We start from the raw sequence: 12,980 nt of genomic DNA, 5'->3' as shown, positions 1-12,980 counted from the left end.
CCAATAAGATCATTGTTGGAAAGATCGAGCAAATGAAGTCCTTTTAAACTGCCCAAGACACACGGAATTTCTCCTTCAAATCTATTGCTCGAAAATTCAATGACCCTAAAAACATTTGGGATTTTCTCATACTTCAACATTATGCCTTTGTTTGTAATTGTGATTGTGCATTGTACTGAACCAAACGAGCTTCCTCTACTCACCTCGATGTATTTCAACTGATTTGCACCAACAATTTTCATGGCATTCTAGTGTAGGAAATACTCTATCGGCAAATTTCCAGAACAACTATTTTGAGAGAGATCAATGATATGCAATTCAGGGAATGTATAATTGATTTCCAGACTCTTTATTGCACCTTGGAATGCATTAGAACGAAGGATGAGAACCTTCAACAAAGAAAGAGCTCCCAACCAAAAAGGAAATGTATCATTGATCTCATTGTTACCAACATTAAGTTACTCTAGCATCATACAGTTAGCCATGGATCTTGGTAGCTGACCTTGGAATTGGTTTTCACTTAAGTCAATTATCCTTAAGTTGCTTACCTTTACCCATGTTTTTGGGATGATTCCATGGAAGTTGTTGCTTCGTAGTTGCAGTACTGACAAAGGAAAACTGAAGTTTCCTAAATATGGATGAAGCTTGCCACTCAAGTTGTTATAGGACAAATCAAGTACATCAAGTGAAGTCAGATTGCAAACTAACCAGAAGGGAAAGGTGTCATTGATCTGATTGTTACCAACATCAAGATAATTTAGCATCAGACAGTTGGCCATTGATCTAGGTAGCTAACCTTGAAAATTGTTTTCACTTAAGTCAATCATAAATAAGCTGCTTCCCATTGCCCATGTTTTTGGTATGGTGCCATGGAAGTTGTTACTTCGAAGTTAAGTATCTCCAAAGAACTTAAGTTTCCTAAACATGGATGAAGCATTCCACTCAAGTTGTTAAAGGACAAATCAAGGTAAAAAAGTGAATTGAGATTGCAAATCAACAATGACATTTCTCTTATCAAGTTCCTTTGGACTCGATAAAACTTGATAGATGGTGGTGGAATTGGGAGTGATCCTTGCAGCCTGTTATTGTCTAGATATAAATAAGCTAGATTAGACCATGGGAGAACAATCAGAGATTGCTCAAAGCCTTTTAGAAAATCGTCAGAAAGGATTATAGTGTCAAGAGATTCTCTACTTGCATTATACATCCATTTGGGAACTAGGCCTTCAAGATTGTTGCCTCCAAAATCAAGTGAACTCAATTTGTTTTGGCTGCGTAAGAACTTTGGGAACTTCCGTAAGTTGCAAGAACCCAATCCTAGAGTGTCTGTGGAAGAGTATCATTTGAATTGGGCTTGGTTAGCAATTTCAAATTGTTGAATGATAGCATAAGCACAATTAAACTTTTGATATGAAGAAACATGTCAAACTCCAATGTCCCACTCAATTTATTGTATGAAAGGTCTAGAAAAGTTAGTTGAGTCAGGTTAGCAAAGAAGGAAGAAGGGATGTTGCCTGTAAGATTGTTTCTTGACAGATCTAAGTAAGTGAGTTGGGTGAGATTACTCAATGAAGGTGGGATAGATCTAACTAAAGCAAAAAAACTTGTTCGTATGATACTTAGCACCTTAAGGGGATTGCCTAGGTGAAATTCAGGCAAATGACCAGTGAGATTCTGATTCCCTCCTATCCTAAGATCCCATAGGTTTGGTAGCTGAGAAATTCTTGTTGGGAATTCCCCATGCAATTCACAATTTTCTAGATGTAGTGTTGTCAAAGAAGGTAAATTTGCCAAGCTTTCAGGTATAGAGGACGAGAAATTGATGTTAGAGAATAAAAGCTCTTCTAGGGTAGTGAAGTTTTGAACTAGACTTCTCAAGTCACTTAGAGTATATAAACCATAATTAAGAGTCAAATCGATGGAAGACAACTTGTTGAGATGTGAAAGCTCTGAGGGGATTTGTCCTGAAAACACAAAAAAGGAGAGGTTCAGATAGGTTAATCTCAAAAGATTGTCAATTCCAAATGGGATTTGAGAGTCGTTGAAGTGATTATCAGCAAGATTAAGCCTTTGAAGTTGAAGAAGGTGGAAGAGGCTGTTGCTAGAATTAAAAGAACCATAGAGAAAGCTGCTACTAAGGTCAAGGCCAATCACATGACCCGTGTCCTCATTGCAATCAACCCCGCCCATGAGCAGCAATCACTATTCCCACTCCATGTTGCAACCTTAGGATATGCAGAAGGATAAACAGAAGCATACTTGTTTATGATAAAGCTATCCTTGAATTTCAACAAGGCATATCTCTCATCATCATGACAAAGTGGCTGCAAAGAAGACAAAGAGGTAGTGAGTAAAACAAGGAACAATATTGAGAGAAGAAAAAGGAAGCGCATGAACATGAAGCGATACAAATAGGTATCCATGATGTTTTAGAATGTTTTTAGCTGTTTAATTTGATGAGGCCAGCTGAAGTACAAGTGAAGGGGGTTTTATAGGGTAGGAAGGATATACGTACGCTTTACATAAAGTTTGGAGACTCCGAATGGGATTTGAAAAAAGGGGTGACTCAGATGCAATATCCATTAATTGAGTACTACAATATGATTTCACATGATCACTAGCTGTTGTGGTGGTTTCAATTTCACACTTTTTATCAAGTCTTGTTTTCTCATTAAGGCTTTTGCTTTTCTATGTCTTCCACTTGCTACTTTTAAGTTGGGTGGCCACAATGTGTTGTTGAAAAGATGGGAATACTTATATTGGGTTAGTGGATGACGAAGAAAGACTCGAAAACTTGTTAACCACAATATTGTGTTGTACAATTAAATGATGGGAAAATTAATGACATAAAATGATTACAATGTTAATTACATTTTCAAGTGTTATGAATATTATGTATCAAATTTGGATTGGAATCCATTGAAATTAAGAAAGTGTATGATACGCGAAATGACTATTACATTAGGAAATGAATAGCTATATATATATATATATATATATATATATATATATATATTAGGAATAGAAGAATGTTGAATGCAATAGCTATTTATATTACTCTCAATCGATAATAACTTCTATAAGGTCTTAGCCCAAACCAAGATATTTGTGCTCTCTTGTAAGAGCTTTTTTTCTTTTTTTTTTTTGACATGTCCGCATAAGAGGGGGGAGGGGGATTCGAACTAGTAACCTCCGCTTCATTAGGCATGGTCCCAGTCGATTAAACTACCTCTTGGGGACCTCTCTCGTAAGAGGTTGAGACCTCAACTTGGAACAAAAAAAACTAAATAAAAACAAAAAACCATATTATACCAAAATTTACATTAACCGCCCATCTTGCCGCTACCTAGTTGGAAGCCGAACCCTGCTGCCAAGCCGGTAAGTTCTCTTTCTCCGAGAGAAAAGCAAATATGATCTCCTTTTTGTATCATTTACCGGCCATGCCAGATTTGTTCGATTTTCAGCACTACATTTGTGTCTAAGCACAAAAGAAAACATCCACCCAAACTTGCCAAACCCAATTCGCATGAACCCACCCTTGTGAAGCCCAATTTGTTGCCTTCATCTAAGCTTTGTAGTTCCGCAACAATGCCAAAGAAAGACCATGTTCATCGACCAACCCAACCACCGATACATCAACACCCAGCTTCGCGATCTCCTCAATTTTGCACTACCCATGCCCATCGCAACTGTTAAAGTGTTGTTTAAGTGATTAAATTTACTTTTTCCTACTAGCTTAAGCTTTTGGGATAACCGGTAATTTAACATAGTATCAGAGCCAAAGGTCGTAGGATCGAACATTGACTCCATCAAATCACCCCTATTTTAACTAAATATTCCACGTGTTGAGCCTCACTTATTGAAAGAGAGTTTAAGCCCACATGTGAGGGGGAGTGTAAGAGTGTTGATTAAGTGATTAAATTTACTTCTTCCTATCAACTTAAGCTTTTGAAATAACTGGCTGATAATTTAATATTAACAAACTTAGACCAAAACTGCCATGGAGTGCTACTTGATGGCCTAAAGCGGATGAACCTAACAGATGATCCCAGAAAGAGAGAGGGACCGAGATTAGGGAAAACTAACAAACATGGTGGCAGCGTTTGGCTAGTTAGCGACATCCGGCGTCTTGCTTCTGGCTGGGCGGCGGTGTAATGGGTGGTTAACATAAAAAATAGATGACGTGTTTTTTAAGGTGTAAATTTGGTATAATCCGGTGTTTTGTTCCCATTTAGCTTTCTTGTTCCAAGCCGAGGTGTCAACCTCTTATTGGAAGGCACAAAGGTCTTGATTTGTACTAAGACCTTAAAGAAGTTATTTTTAATCAATTTGACGAAAACATTACGTTTTCACTGGTATTAAACAAAAATTACTAAAACACACACATTTTTTTTTAAAAAAAATGAATAAAATTGACACTCCGTTTGTTTAAGAAGGTGAAACTTCAACCACAAATTCTGGCAACCAGAGGTGGATTCCAACTAAATATCTTCAAGACTAAAAATTAATCAATTCATGGAATAATGATATCATTCCATGAGTTTAATTCTTGTCTCAAACCTACACTTAAAGTTCAATATACTACTCGAATCATTGTTGGGTCCAATTGAGATTGGATTTTAATTATGACCAAACCTATTGGCAGACGTATATTCACCAGCAACACTAAATTTGAGCCAAAAGAAAAGGTAAAGCATATGAAGCGTTTTTAGGGAATAAAGTGATAAATACCAATACCATCTCATGATATGGTAGGAAAAAAAAAATGAACAAAACCGGGTTTAAATGCATTGTTTGCATCCCATGCATATCACAAATCAACAAGATACGATGTAAATTACGTTTATGGGAGAAAAAAGAATAAAAGATAAAGCAAAAAATGGTAAAACTTTCAATTATTGCTGTGAAAATTATAGGAAACGAACCTGCATGAACCTGATAAAGCTGCATGGTAAAGATGGAGGCGATGAATACGATGAGAATGAGAGCACGAAATAAGGCAGAGAAACCCATGCATCTTTATCTTCTTCTTTTGGATGAAACCAACACCTTTTTTGATACCTTCAATATATAGGCTCATTTTAAACAAATAGGGGCAGTGAGTGAAAGTGATCATCTTGGCCAGAAAAAAATAAAATAGCGGTGAGTCTGGAAATAATCAACTTTGATTCTTACATAAACTTTTTGACTTTTAATTCCAGGAATTGATGAATATTTGTTACAAAAATGGATTCATATCTGAAAATTCTATATACGACTCCAGACAACACCTATTCTAAATGTATAGGCGTTTTACACAATGTTATGTAGAAATAGATCTGGCCTAACAATTAATAAACAACCAAAAATATATGAAACAATAAATAATAAACAACACAAATATTTTGGTTACGAATAGGAAACCAATTAGACAACTCTCTAAAAGCAAAACCTCTCTGGGGCAGCCAAACCCAAGAAATCAACTAACTCAGTAAAAGAATAAAGGATTACAAGACGTTTACACTTACAAAACCTTTGCAATTGACACGATCTTGTATAAGACAAGCGGCCCACTTGCCTTCTACCGCAGTAGCCCTTTCCAGAGACAGCTGGCACAATCATTCTATGTGATCTCCTTTCACCGGAACTCCGGTTGACTTCACTTAAACAATCAACAAATAAACACAAACGATCACTCTAAGAGAGAGAACATACTCTCTATGTCACAGATTCTCTTAGTACACGACGGCAAATTCTAGATCAGAAATTGGTAGTAATACAGATCTGTAGAGATCTATATATATAATACAACGACCCCTAGTCTAATTAGGACACAATTACATTTAAATTAAACCTAGCAGACTCCCATAGTCTAATTAGGACTCAATTATATTTAATTAAACCTAACATACTACGGGCCGTCCGAACGGTAAATGGGCTCGTCCGGACAGGGCTCTTAAAACGCGAAAAATATTGTTCTCGTAAGTGATCGTCCGGACGCCATTGCAGATGGGCTTGCAGACGAGGCTCTTGGGATAAAATTAATCGTGCAGCTTTTAAATCTCGTCCGGACGGCTATGAATCTCGTTCGGACGCCCATAGTGATTTGGCACTTTGAATCTATTTTGCTCACTGAACATTTAACCAACACTTAAAACTTACAATATCGATAGATATGGGCATGAATGATGCGAAAGCCGCGTAGTGGAATTCTACCCAAGACCACAAACTTGAATCAAATATATCAATGTCTAAGTCAAAAGGGAGAAGACCCAATTTGGTGGCATGATTGAATATTGACGCCAATGATAGAGCTTCTCAACACATCAATGTCTCATGCCAAAACCATATCAAACAAAACCAGATTACCAACTCTAACTGGTTGAAGACCAAAACTTATCCACAAAACATGAAGCGATATCCAAATTCAAGCCAAAATTCAGCAACAAAAGCATGCCAAAATTGTTTAACACAACAATCATGCTAATAGAACACATACCACAATAGCACAATTTTCCCATTCCCAACCGAAATCTCCTCAACAAGATCTGCAGATCTTAGACATTAGCCAGGTCTTCAGCAGGACCCCTTATTGACTTGCATATGAAATTGCGCAACTTCTTCACCATCAAAGAGAGTGGGGAAATTATATATGTGAATCAAATCAACAATCACAGCCACTCCAATCAAAATAAATGTTAGTATTTTGGCCAACGAGTTAGGATTGACGCCTGAGTGAAGTAAGTGTAAATAGGTAACTCATGATCAGTGCCTGCATATAGGTAAGTATCAAAAACGCGATGGACAAAGACATGGTATATGTCAAAAACCATATAAAGAACTTGCTTGTAAGAGGAAATCCACTAATGACCAAAAATAAGACGCCCACGGATACAATGAAAGAGATGGTATTGAAAGATAAGAAGACTTGGTAGTCATCTGGATAGAAATAAGCTAAAATTGATGTGCCGACTTTGTGTTTTTCTTGCCAAACACCACCTGGTAGGCTGATCCCAGCTTGGAAGGTCATGGTTGCAATCACAATAAATCAATGTGCCACGTGTTTCCTCGACCCAATTTCCCTGCCGCTTTAAGTGTTTAACGTAAAACAAAGGAACGTATTCCCACCATCTCTTAAATCTTGATCGAGCTCGGTGTCCGGATTGCAGTGTTTGTGCTTCATCAACACCAATTCCACTCGGTGTTGGTGGTAGGAAAGAATTTAGATATGTTGATCTTCTAACACCAGCTTCCTTTAAAATGTTTTGGATTTCAAAACATTTAAAATCTCTTGGACAAACCTCTAAGACATCTGAAGCTGTGTAACCAATCCTGTTTGTAGCATTAACCTCTCTTTTTATTTGCGGTACTGAAAGTAAGTATTTTATAGCCTGTACAAAGACAACATTTTATTGTTTCATCCAAAAACTACCAGAAACTCTATAAGCACTTCCGCAAAACAGCCCCAAATAAAAGTAATTCAACCACATTGAATGATCCTGCTTGGAATAGTTTCTAGTTTTTGCTTGATCTTTAGGAGAATCGTATGAAAAGAAGGGATCTTTCCATTTTATGTGCACATGTATGAAAATATTGTGATTCTTCCTTCGTTTTTTTTTTTTTTTTAACTTGTTCTACGAATATATCTTCTTCAAAAATAAAAATTTAGTCATACTTTATGAACACAAGCAAACTTACGAAAAGGGAAGGAAAAACAAGAAGTAGATCTCAAATAATTTCATACACGTAGATAGAGTGCTACTTTATATATATCACTAGAGAAAGAAATATATCTTCTAAACTACTAGCCATAGATATTGTTAACGCACCTTCGTTTGCTTGAGCATCGCAGCTAAATGTAATATAGAGTTGTCATCATGGTCTTTGGAGTTGAGGAATTCATCGCAATTAGATGATTCCACTAGGAATTTAAGAGCATGTAGATGATTACATCGAACACACAAGTGCAAAACACTATCTCCATTGAGCCTCACCCGGATGGACTCTTGCCGAGCAATAATTAACTCTTTTATGATTTCCGTTCTTCCTCTCATTACGTCTAAGTGGAGAGGAATTCTCTCATCTTGATCAATAGCGAAGCAAACATTTTCATTTGCTTGCAACAATGCTTTTACTATCTCGGTGTGGCCCTCAGCAGAAGCCAAGTGAAGAGGGTTTCGTCCCAGCGAGTCTACTTCTTCCGCAAGTTTAGGTTTCTTGCTGACAAGAAACCGACTAAATTCAAGGTGGCCAAGCAAGGCTGTAATGTGTAAGGGGGTCTCACTAAAGGATGTGAGTGAAACTTTATTAAGAATAAGTGGATCCCTTTGGATCAAGGTGTTTACACACCCATTGAGAGAGGCTTGATAGAGTGCAATCATATTCTCTTCTTCAACATGCAATATTCTATCCATCCTTCACTTGTAAATGTGAAGATTGAAGAAACTTCAACAAGAATTTATATACTTACTACTTACTAGAGCTGATGACCAATAAAAAAGGGAAAGCCTCGCGATCTTTCATCCCTTGATAACACAATTTCAAGGACGGCTGGTTCATGGGAAACTGTGAGGATGCAGCTGCTTGTGTTTAAGTAAATGTCTCTCTCAGAGGAGGGTGTGAATTGGTTGTTGAAATAACTCCGCCCTTTAACAATTTCATTCTTATTCAACATAAGAATGAAGAAGAACATCTGAAAATATATGGCCGACCCTTGGGCGGCTGGTTCATGGGAAACTGCGAGGATGCTGCTGCTTGTGTTTAAGTAAATGTCTCTCTCAGAGGAGGGTGTGAATTGGCTGTTGAAATAACTCCGCCCCATAACAAGATAAGACGACTGGATTGCCAAATCTCCTTCCCTTATCTAAATTATGTGTTCAAAATACTCACCACAAAAGTATTTATCAAACACACCCATGCACGTATGTGGTTGGAGATTTCCCATCCCAACAGGACCAGATAAATGAACGGGAGCCAAAGGGAGCATTGTCTAGTGTCGGTGATAATTGCCCCACGCGTAGAGATGCTTGATGGGGTGATTTATCCTCTTTTGGACTATGATTATTGTTACATCAACTTTTTGACTTTTAATTCTATGAATTGATGAATAATTGTTAATGAATTCATATCTATTTACCCATCAACTCCAATGAAACTAATTTATATCTATAGATTTGGGCATGACGTGAAAGCCACGTTGAGGAATTCATGACCCGTACTAGATGTGGGTTCATGAAATTTGGGAAACTAAAGACAAGGGCTTTTTCTTGCAAGATTCGTGTTCCCTTTGTTTGCATAATAGATTCTTGGAATCAAATGACTAGAAAAGTCAAAAAAATTATGGTGTCCCACGGTAAGACTTGTGGAAAGCAATTTCCTCGAGCTTTCATTCATTACTCCGCTGTTGCTTCTTCTTCACCCTTTTTTTTTTTTTTTTTTTTTATAAAGAAATTTCTTTCAAACTGAGTCTAAAAAAAATATTATTCAGCTCATTTAAAATAGTGCCAAGTGTCTATAAACATTTAAAATGTAGGTCAAATTTCTAAAGTTATTAATTAATAGCAATTTACTAACTTAGACTAATGTTTTAAATGTTTATAAACATTTAATAATATTTAAATGGATCCCCTTCCCCCATCTTGTGCGGACATGTCAAAAAAAAAAAAAAAAAATTTAAATGGCTTAAAAAATATTTATTTCAGATTGATTTGAATGAAATTTCTGTTATTTTTTAAAGACTACAAAGTCGTGTAGGCAAGGCCATGACTCTAGCCCCAAGTCTTAAATAGTTAAACATAATGAAGTATGTTTTAGTATACATTTTTGGACTAAAAAATTTTAGTTTGGGCCGGTTCGGCCCTTTGGCTCCTAGTCCACAAACAAACGTGACCCCATATTGCCTATAAACAAAAAATAGTCTCATATGGATCAGTTTTTCCCTCCCACAAGTTATGTTGTCTTATCATTTATTATGCTTTTGTTGTCCCTCAAATGGACTTCACAGCTTGGATTTAATTAAATCAATTCCAGGCCAAAAACTTGTCTCGTCGAAAGACAACGTGTTAAAACAACAGATAAAAGTTAACGTGTTAGAAAAGAAAAGAAACTCAAAATATTAAAAAATTAAAAAATTAAATAAAAAGATAAGGCGGGTGAAAAAAATAAAAAAAAAATGAAAACTTCACTTTGACCCCCTGAACTTCCATCTGATTTTACAAATTCTCCTGAACTTCCAAATCTCTCACTTTAAACCCCTGAACTTTGAATTTCTCTCAATGTGAAGCCCTTCGTCAGATTTTAAACATTACATGACGTTTATACCGCTGACTTTTGTATAAAATTTTAACTTCGAAAACTTTTTTTTATTTAAAAAAAAACGAAAATTAGGGATATTTTAGTTTTTGGCATTTTTTTGTAATTTTAACGGCTAAAATTGATGGAAGGGTCCTAATTGAGAGCAATTTAAAGTTCATGGGTTCGAAGTGAGAGATTTGGAAGTTCATAGGGGATTTGTAAAATCGAGTAATAGTTCATAGGGTCAAAGTGAAGTTTAAAAAAAAAAAAAAAAAAAGGAATAGAAAAGGAAAAGGCAAAGAATGAATAGGAAAAGTACAAAGAAATTATTTGAAGAAAAAGGAAGAACCTTTTTTTTTTTGTCATTCACACTTAAGCTAACGTTGAAGCAATTCTGTACTTTTTTTTTTTAATTGTTAAATAGGAGGGACCGAGTTTTTCTTTAAATTTGGTTGGAAGAATTTACTCTAATTTAGTCTATAGTAATAACATGTGTCCTTCTAGCATATGAAGATCACTTGTTGTTTTAATAGTATAGACAAACTCAAAAAAGAAAAAAAAAAATAATAATAATAATAATAATAATAAAAATATGTATATCTCACATGTTATTAAAAAATTAAAAAATTTAAATCAAATTTAAATCAATGTCCTAGAAGAGGAGGAATCCATGTCTGGAAGAGGATGATTAGCTAGTGAGGTCTATCGTCAATTAACCCGCATATTTTGCTTAATATAAGACAACTGTTGAGAAATAAATCCAAAGGTTAATTTATTTGCACATTAGTTCGTTTGCTTCCATTGGGGAACGCTTGGTGCTTTCTCCTGGAAGTAATTTGGGTTTCAGATATTCTTTCACATTCTTCATCTTCTTGGAAGATTTTTAAATAATTTGCATTTGTTCTTATTTCTCTCATTTCTTTTGTACAGAATTAACGGCCTGTGATTGGGGTTGAACAGAGCAGTGGATGGGTCTAACTTGAATGTGACTCGATTTACATTGTTGAATCTGCTTGCTATTATACTTAGATTTTCTACATTTATCTATTCGTGACATTGACATTCAAGAATTCAAGAAACTTCTTTGTGCTTATGACATTTATTATAATTAACTTTCGACCTATTTTTCTTACAAAATTTACAATGTCAAAGAAATGCCCATGGGCTTCCCTCGTAAGCAAAAGCCTCCACCTTTTTCTTTGCCGCCTATTTTTTTTTTTTTTTTTGGGTAAAATTGACAAACTTTCATTGAGAAGAATCAAGACAGAGCAAGCGCTCTGTGGGAACAATCACAACAGAGCATTCATCTCTGAGTTTACAATCAAATCGATACAGGAAGGGGTCACTTCCACCCAAGATTTACAATGTCAAAGAAATGCCCATGGGCTTCCTGTGCAGAAAATAGGAGAGAGATATAGACCTCAAAAGGATACAAGCTGCAGATATATGTCATGCAACTGCTGGAGAAAATATTTCTCTTTGGCTTCATTGTATTTAGTTATAATACTTTTTTCTTTTTTACCGGAGACAAAAATAGCCATCTCCAGGCTTCGAGGAAGTTTTGGACAGAAAGTAATGAGTATTGGATTCCAAATAATATGAATGATAAATTGATTGATTCCGTTAATAAAACAATATATATGAAAAAAATGGTACAATTTTAGAATTACTATTCTTTGGACAAAGGCAACATTACGTTTGACGAAATCATTACGCTTTCACTAAAATTAAACAAAAATTATTAAAACACACATTTTTTTTAAAAAAATAAATAAATAAAATTGAGACTCCGTTTGTTTAAGAAGGTGAAACTTTAACCACAAATTCTGGCAACCAGCGGCTGGAAGATTCCAGCCAACTCCGGCAACCAGAGGTGAATTCCGACTAAATATCTTCAAGACTAAAAATTATCCAATTGATGGAATAATGATATCATTCCATGAGTTTAATCCTTGTCTCAAACCGACGCTTAAAGTTCAATATACTACTCGAATCATTCTTGGGTCTCAATTGGTCCAATTGAGATTGGATTCTAATTATGACCAAACCTATTAGCAGACGTATATTCACCAGCAACATAAATTGGAGCCAAAAGAAAAGGTAAAGCAAAAATCAACAAGATACGATGTAAATTACGTTTATGGGAGAAAAAAAGAAAAAAAGACAAAGCAAAAAATGGTGAAACTTTCAATTACTGCTGTGAAAATTAGAGGAAACGAACCTGCATGAACCTGATAAAGCTGCATGGTAAAGATGGAGGCGATGAACACGATGAGAATGAGAGGACGAAATAAGGCAGTGAAACCCATGGATCTTTCTCTTCTTCTTTTGGATGAAACCAACACCTTTATTGATACCTTCAATATATAGCCTCATTTTAAACAAATAGGGGTAGTGAGTGAAAGTGATCATCTTGGCCAGAAAAAAATAAAATAGCGGTAAGTCTGGAAATAATCAACTTTGATTCTTACATAAACTTTTTGACTTTATGTGCCTTGATTTTACATATCTCAATCAAGCCTATCCCAAAGACAACTTTCCGTTGCCTCGGATTGATCTCCTGGTGGACTCTACCTCTGGTCACAAACTGTTAAGCTTCATGGACGCCTTCTCCGGCTACAACCAGATCAAGATGGACCCGGTGGACCAAGAGAAAACGGCCTTCATCACCGACAAAGGACTTTATTGCTACACCGCCATGCCCTTTG

The 12,980-nt window shown here is 35.9% G+C and overlaps 1 pseudogene; it reads right to left on the bottom strand.

Moving 5' to 3' along the window:
- Positions 1-6,697: 6,697 nt before the first annotated feature.
- On the bottom strand, positions 6,698-8,393 carry LOC132185343 (ankyrin repeat-containing protein BDA1-like; annotated as a pseudogene).
- Between the last annotated feature and the right edge of the window lie 4,587 nt (positions 8,394-12,980).

The sequence above is a fragment of the Corylus avellana genome, chromosome ca6 (genome assembly GCF_901000735.1).
Source record: "Corylus avellana chromosome ca6, CavTom2PMs-1.0".
Lineage (NCBI taxonomy): Eukaryota > Viridiplantae > Streptophyta > Magnoliopsida > Fagales > Betulaceae > Corylus > Corylus avellana.
This window is presented reverse-complemented; position numbering and strand designations above follow the sequence as displayed.